We start from the raw sequence: 8,495 nt of genomic DNA on the forward strand, positions 1-8,495 counted from the left end.
AATGCCAGGCTTGTCACCCACCCACACGGACCCTGGGACTGTCGGCTTGAGCGCTCTCAGTAGCAGCTCTGCTTCTTGTAGCCAGCAAAGAGGGGTGACATGTGGGGAGGGGGGGAGCGTGAACAGCCCTGGGAGCTGGCAGGACACAAGGAGAACAAAGCAGGGTGAGACAAGAGAGCTGGATCACAACAGCAGGAGCACGGGATTGTAGCTCAGAGCCATGTCTGGAGCAGGATAATCCATCCTGCAGGGGCAGGGTTAATTTTAAATTGACAGAGAGCTTCCCAGACTTTTTCACTTCCACCATCAAATCTCTGGGGCTGGCACTTGCTAATTACAATAATGCGAGGTGACAGTCACATGAGGAGTGGCGGATGGCTGAGCGGGGCTGAAAATCCAGAAGGTCAGATCACAAAGAATTACAGTGACAGTATGCAGCTGAACCTTCCCAAAATTTTCTCGTCCTCTCTCCCCTCCCCACCATCTGCAGCAGCACAAAAGCCAAATAAGTAAAGAAAGAGAAATCTTTGTCATGACTAGAATGCAAATGGACAGAGGGCACCAGGAGCTGAGCCGGGAGCTGGGTTGCAGTGGCTACGCTGTCACTCCAGCTATCCAAATTCACAAACCATGTGGCCAAAAGGGATCAACTGAGCATCTCTCTTCACTTTCCACAAAACACAGGCTGCCAGACAGCACCAGGCTTTAGTGACTACTAAAAAAAGATCATCCTGAACTCTTAAGGTTTTCTTTTGACACAAAAAAGCCTGCACAAAGAAAGTACAAAACCAGTATAAAACACCATGAGCTCCAAGTGTTCCTACTCAGCGTTCTCTTTGCATGGCCTGAATGATCATGCAGAAATAGCGTCCTGTGCATGGAAAAGTGAGACACGCCTGAGTCGTATTCTCACCCCTTCTCCCCGTTACCCAGCTCAGAGAAAACTGGGTTTGGCTCAGTCCCATTCCCATGACCAGCAAGTGAATCACAGCTACTGCCACTCTCACACCAAAGATCAATTTGGCCCTGACCTCAGACTTACCCCATGGGTCTGCGCAGAGTTATTAGGAGTGATTAGTTCAGATTTTCCCCTCCAGCACTGCACAGCGATGTTATGATCTGTCGGTCACGGTCTAAGCTAGAGAAAGCCATGTGAGAACCTTCTAATGCTACCAAAACCCTGCGAAGGCGAAACTGGCTCTCCATCCGCAGCGGCTGGTTTCCATGACAAGGATGACAGCTAACTGACCTCTTCATGCTGCTCAGTTGGACGGCTACAGTCACACCCCAGGAAAAGGGTGGCCCATATTAAGCCCCAGGTCAGTAGTCCGTGGATTTTGAAAATGCTACAGCTGGCAGCTGTGACCTTTTCTAAAAGCTTTCCCACGGCTTCAGCTGAAAGAAAAGGTAACTGAGCCATACATGGAAAGAAGCTTTGTATGAGGCTTACAAAACACACGGAACAGGACTTTTACTTCTTTTGTATCTCCTCTCAGACTATGAAGAATATCTCAAAAACACTTTGATTGCTTTTTCTAACTTCTACATTAGAATTTAGCTTTTTTTCCTACCCATTTTATCACAACAGGCTCTCTCAATGCTTCAAGAACCAGCTGAAGCTACACATTTTGAGGCCAAACCTAAAACAAGTTAAGAGAGGGAGAAGGTAATTTTTCATAGATCTATTCAAAACTCCTTATGCATTTGGTTTAGTTCCAGTTTCACTCAAATGTCCAAGAAGCCCACTGGAGAAGAAATCTCTTTCTGAAGAAGCCATACAAAGTTTTAGAACTTTCCTGCCTCTGATGATCTGGTGATGACAGCTTGTCCAAGAAAGATCTCCAGCTATATCAAGTAGGAAACACCAATTTCTAGACAGCACAGAGGCAGCCAAGCTTGAATTGAGCCCAAAGACTAAATATAAAACTATGATATTAAAAGAATATGAGGAGATCTTTCATGAAAAGGGGGATTCCGTTACTTAGCTCATGTGTCTAAAGGCCCTGGTACAATGCTGCCTGCTAACCTGTGAGGAGGCTCAGCACCAACTCAGCTGAAGCATTTGGCTCTCTGCTGAATCAAGGCACCTGAACTCCTTGTAGCCTCAAGACTTTTTTCTTTTCTTTTGGCAGCTCCACCTTCGAGCACTGCGTCCTGCTTGACTAGGCTTAACACAGGACTGTAGCTAGAAACCTGTTACAGATTTTAAGCATACATGCTAAAAAAAAAAAATAGTGATAACAACAACGGCTACAGCAATAAGAAAAGACCTTTTTAGGAATGAGTTCTATGAAAAAACACCTAGCTTTTAGCAGTGACATGTAATTGGAACAACACCATGCCCTGTCCTGACATTTGAAACTGTAATTGCAAACACTCATCAAATTGGTTTTTCCTGATTGTAATGATCCTGGAAGAGTCACTGCAATTGCAACAGCTCTGTAATTTGCAACAACTTCAGGGAATGAATTTATTAGCACAAATGGCAAGAGTTAAAAGAACAGGGCAACTTTTACAGCCTGATGCACAGTGGGGAGGAGCAGTTATATTGCTGCTCTGACAAAAGCCTGTATTACCATGATTACACCACGCAGGAGGTGAAAGAGCAGGAATCATCTGACTTCTTCACTGCTAGCAGACTTCACAAAAAATACATCATTTTCTGTTCAAATGCTGTGCGTGACTACTTACTACACGTACTTAATAATCAAGTCACACAGTTCCTCATGCCCAGATTTGAGAAATGGCTGTATCAAAACTGGTTAAATATGCACTAGTGAATCTATGTGAAAATAATTCTGGGGAGAGATCTGTGGAAATCAGTAATGACAGCAATAGGCTCCTGGGTTATTTAATGGCTGAATGTAGACATTCTAGGGTGTCTGCACAAACCCTGCAGCTGATAAGGATGTCTCCCTTTTCACACTTTAGCTCTTTCCATCTCTCCAACTTTTCCCTGCTCAAAGCTTTTTGTGAGCAAGGAAAGATTGTGACAAAAGGTTTGTGACTGTCATTTTTGTACCCATTTTTGGGGGGTAATTTGGTCTAGGAACAGCGATCAATCTATGAAACAGTGTTCACCGATTACTTGAAAACTACATTTCCAGTTTATTACATTTCAGAGTTGCAAAGGAAAAGATACATCATGGCTTCTAGGCAGTTCCCCAGACCAGGAAAATTTGTTTCAGTTGTTTCTTGACTATTGGTTCAGTGCAGCTTCCTTACCCTTTCCTTAGAGACTTTATGACTTAGGTTTTGTATTTCCTGTTTGCTTCTATCACTTAACCCACGATTTAATACTGCATATAAAGGCAGGAAGCTGTTACAAAAGTAACTCAAAAGGCTTATGATAACCTTGGAAAAACAGCACTGCAGCTAACGCTTTCTGTCTCCACAGCAATATTCCAGGTTATTCTACAGTTACTTCCAAAAAGAAAAGGGCTTTGCAATATCGTCTAGGATCACAGGATCTTAAGTAGTAGCTTCCCTTTTAGAAAGAGTGAGCTAGGCTACGTAGAAGCTGAACCAGAGCCTCTGTAGGGAAGCGGCAGGAAGGAGTTGGGAAAAGGGGTGCTTTCCCAGGGCTGGAGTCTGATGCTGTCTAGATGCTGGAGTTGAAAATCTGTTTGTAGCTCTAAGGTACTGGTGGACATTGGGCAGATCACTGGAACTACGGTATAAAACAAGGGGGTTGAACCTTTCATACTTTTCAAGAAAGTGTTTGAACTTAAAGTACTTTGAGAGTATCAAATGAAAGATCCTAGAAAAAATATCATTAGAGTAGGAAGCCTTGATAAATGAACTCGAGCCCTCACCATATACATTACTCTGAGGGAAGGTAATAACTTTGAGCTAAAAGGTTGACAAGGATAATCTTTGTCCCTTGTGAAGCACAGCTTTCTAGCAGCTTCATCCTTCTCCACATTACCAAGGCTTGTGTAACCTTGTTTCAAAAACACAATAAAGACACCCCAAATCCTCACACTTTTATAAAAATTGACAATGCAGGAAGCTTATAAAAAAAAAAGTCATGCCACAAAGATGGCACAGAGGAGTAATGGAGTAATTGGTAATTGAATTCAATTTACAGCTCCTAGATCATGCAGCCTGACTCATCCAAGCCCCTCTGCTTTATCAGAACTGCCAGCATCACTCTGAGACAGTGTGCAATAAAACATGGGAAATGTGTTCCAAACTTGCCACCTCACTGATGCAAAGAGCAGGCACGGAACACACTTTCCCTTCCCTGTGAAACGCCATGGTGCAGTTCATTAGCTTGGAAGCAGACCTACATTGCTGCTGCTGCTACTGTCACTGCTTCTGCCACACCTGCGTGGCGTACAGAGGACTGCAGGGCTCAGGGGATGCACACTCAGCCTCCTTCACCAGCACAAAATGCAAAGCTTCACTTCTGGCTATAGCCCTGAGTAATGTGGGATGGAATCGCTCCTGTGCATCTAAAGCATGAAGTGCTGTGAGATAGAGATATATGTGCTCCATCTGCCCTCATGGACCCACGAGCTGCCCATGAGTCAGGCCTTTGCAGATGCAGGACCCTTAGCAGCACGGCTACGTCAATAAAACCAGCTGAAACGACTTCCATGCAGCCCGGTTTCGTAGCCACAGGTCTAGTGGTACCTGTCGCTGACCAAGTCGGAAGTGTTGCTATTCTCATTGCAGCTCTAGTGTCTCTGTGTTTGCCAAATAATAAATAAAGCTTTTCTGTTCTTTCCCCTATTTTAGCACAGAGCTTGGGTGCTAAAATAAACCTCATGAAGCTGGTTACCGTTACACATGAGAACAGTACTACTGCGCCTGTGGTTTTAGTTCAAAGCACTGCAATCCCTCTGCATTTCCTGGCTGTAACATGGCACGGGAAGAGGATACTGCAGCGGTTCTCCTAGGGGCTCCAAAGCACCAATAACGCCTGCAGCATCACGTAATGCTGCGTCTAGGATGTGCAGCAGGAGAGCAACACAGAGTCATTCCGGTTGGAAGAGACATCTCTCGCAAGGCTGCTAGTCCAAACTGCTCAAAGCAGAACTAACTTCGAGGTCAGGCCAGGGAGATGGGGTATCAAGAGTAATCACTTTCATCCACCATCCTTGGGCAAGACAGAAATGAAATACCAGTTTGTGTGGATTAAATGAAGCATTTCTAAGAACTCATAGGGAATAAAATTACCAGGCAATGCAATAGATGGCAGGGAATTGATGATGAGAGGTTGGCTCTAGCACCTCATTTTTGCTACGTCATTGACGCTTCCTGCTTTCCCAAAGATGGGATGTGCAAAGCATGCAGCTGATGTTTTTACAGTCAAATTAAAGTCATTTCAGAGAGGCACTGATTTTTAAATAACGTTTTCTCCTCGTGCAGACTCTAGCAGAAGCCACCCGAAGGCGCCAAGCTGCAGACTAGGTTGCAGCTCTTCTAGCCACTGGCTTTTGAAGTGCTATGGTGGGCTCACTGGCCAGAAGAGACCAGGCACAGTGGTTAACATGCCAGTGAGTCAGTGGAAAGACAGCTAAAATTGCAGCTCTCAGCACCGGCAGCATCCTTGGAATTATCTGGGTTGGAGCAATGGTGGGAAATGTTAGCAAAACAAGCTGCATGTAGCCTCAGCTCTGCGCCGTGAAGCAAGCAGCTGCGAGCTGCAGAGCTGAACCAGCATTACTCAGAAACAAAATCCATGCACGTATGCTCTGTAGGTGCCATCCTACCCACTAACTGGGATCAGGCAGGGTAGGCTGTGTGTAGGAAGTGACAACAGACACCTTGGAGCTTCACACACACATCAAGAGTACTCATAGGAAGACTGTGCCCTACTCTCCATAGAGCCCTCCTCCGCCCTGGTTTTGTGAAGACTTCCTTCCAAGGAATGCTGCTTATGAAGGGTTATGTGAGGTGAGGATCATATATATATATGATAATGTAGCGCTTCCTGCTCAAATGCCTTCCAAAATGCCTCTCAGGCACATATAGCAGCGTGCAGTGTTCCCAGATGTTGGCTACGTGTCTACGGAAGTAAGAGGGAAAAAACATACGCTATCGAGTTAGCTGAAAAACTCACGTGAAACCATGCAGTTCAAGTCCACACGTTGGAGTCCATAGGATAACTGCAGGGCTTTAACCTTAAATTTTTTGTCTCTTTAGGCTACTTGTGTCCACTACTGTTAGCGAAGATCTAGAGCAGGGCAGCTCCAAGGGAAGGGCTGTTGTGTGCTGTCTCCGTAGCCCTCTTCCCAGGCATCTGGGGCTGCCACAACTGGAGGTGAGGCTACATCAGCTACGCTTAGCTGCCAGGTCCATATGGATCTGCATGGGCTGTGAGCATGGACACCTGAGGTATTGCTGCACTGTGCTCCCGGCAAAGAGCTCAACCCCCACTTACAGCTTTGTCAAACACAGCTCTGCTACCAAAAAAAAAGCCATTAGCTAAAGGCACGAAAGTGCCTGGTTGATGAGGCTGAAGGCAGCTGTTAAGATCTGGGGCTGGTTAGTAAAGGCACCCACCTCCTGGGATGCTTATGCTCCTGCAAAACAATGACCAGGCACGATGGGTTTGGAGATCCCTAGAGAGGAGCAAGTCCACTGTCACCCACCACAGATCTTATTTCTGATAATATCCACAACACAATGGTTTTTTTGTGCATGGCCCAAATGGGGGAGAGGGGTAGTGAAAAGACTGGAGGAGAAACCTGCAGCAAGAAACAGTCTCTGGATCCTTTGCGGTGATTTCTCTGGAAGAGACAGAATCTGGAGCCGTTCCAAGGGTCACACATTTCCCTAGTCACCCAGCACCGGCAACATACACATATGTAGACTATGTTAGACTGACTTTGGACTAGGCTACTCATTAAAACATGCTCAAGTCCCACTATTTTCTACAGGTCAAGTGCACAGGTAAGTAAAGCACACCATTCCACATTCTCCTGATAAACAAATTATCCGAGGATGCGGCATATAAACACATTTCCAAGTGGCAAGCCAGGTTTTGAATTTGCAGCACAGCAGTTCCTCAGCAGTAGCCCCGTGTTTCTAGCCCAGGACAAATGCAAGGTAGCTTCAAAGGTCTTGCTCAAGGATTTCAGTAGGCTGTGGTGACACATGAAGCTTATCTCATCACAACTTGCTTGTGTGCTTTATCCTCCCATTACAACATCTGCCGAATCCACAGTTTTGCAGTGCTCACACACAGTCGCAGCAACTCTGCACGGAAGAAGTTGATGCCCTGCCTCTCAGGATGGGCTGTTTCCATGCCAAGCCAGAGTTTCAGTCATCTGGGCTCCACCTCGCCTCCAACCAAACCAAGCCAAACTGTCTAGAGCATTTTTTACAACAGCAGGAGTGAATTCCCCCATCCTACTGAATTTCCTTCTTTCTAGGGACTGGCAGAATCATGTCACACGTATTGAGGGAAAAGAGGGTGGGGAAGCACACACAAGATCATTTTGTGGCATGTTACTAATGATGGAAAATAACTTCAAATACAGCTGCAATTTCAAATAAAGTCATTTTCAAATGTCACTGCTGCCTCGAGGACAGAAGTGAGGTGTCTGTGGCAGTCATACTACTCTGTGCATCTTGCTCTATACAGTAGCTCTGCAGCAAGGGATCACATATGGCTTGTGGTGATGGGAAGACCCTGCTCTTAGGGCCTGCAGACTTACTGTTCTTGCAGAATTCCACCTTAAAAGTAATTGGACGTGTCTGTAACTCAGAGAAGGTTTGCTAAGCAATGACACATTGCACTTGGATCTGGACACATAACATCTGGAAGCCAAATGTTAGAGGCGATATAAAAGGGCCAGCCCAACGTACCAGTGGGGCATTTCTAAGCCAGGAACATCCTCAGGATGGGCCTCGTCCTCCTCTGTGTATTCCTGCCACTGGTCACCGTGGCATGGGGACAGTATGGTGACTATTACTATGGCCCCTATAACTACGGAGATAATGATGAATGGGTCAACGTGTACCGCCAGGGTTTCAACTTCCAGTGCCCGCAGGGGCAGGTGATCGTGGCTGTCAGGAGTGTTTTCAGCAAGAAGGAAGGCTCCGACAGACTGTGGAACTACGCCTGCATGCCAGCAGCCCAGAGCCTCGGTGAGCCGACAGAGTGCTGGTGGGAAGAGATCAACAGGGCGGGCACTGAATGGTAGGATACCCCCAAGCATCCCCGGAGGGCGCAGCCCCGATACCCCCTGTGGAACACGGGTGCTAATGCTGCGGTCAGAGCCATGCAAATGCCTATTAATGCTGTCATAACCAGCAGCTTCGCTGCCCTGAATGACTGCCCGAGAGCCATTAACCCCGCTGCATGCCTGTGACGGGATCAGTATCACGTTTGCCTTCTCTGTAGCATTTCTCGCTGGAGGGTCTCTGTGCTTTAGAAACGCTGCGTCGTTTAGTCACTCGCAACCTCGGCTGCAAAGTGCTTTGGTCTTGCTCCTGTTTCACAGATGAGGAAAAGGAGGCACGAACCTTCAGTGAGGATA

The 8,495-nt window shown here is 46.4% G+C and overlaps 1 pseudogene; it reads left to right on the plus strand.

The window, feature by feature from the left end:
- Nucleotides 1-7,856: 7,856 nt before the first annotated feature.
- LOC104509058 lies at nt 7,857-8,159 on the plus strand (annotated as a pseudogene).
- The last annotated feature ends 336 nt before the right edge of the window (nt 8,160-8,495 follow it).

This window comes from Eurypyga helias, unplaced genomic scaffold, assembly GCF_000690775.1.
Source record: "Eurypyga helias isolate BGI_N326 unplaced genomic scaffold, ASM69077v1 scaffold1684, whole genome shotgun sequence".
NCBI classification, from domain to species: Eukaryota; Metazoa; Chordata; class Aves; order Eurypygiformes; family Eurypygidae; genus Eurypyga; species Eurypyga helias.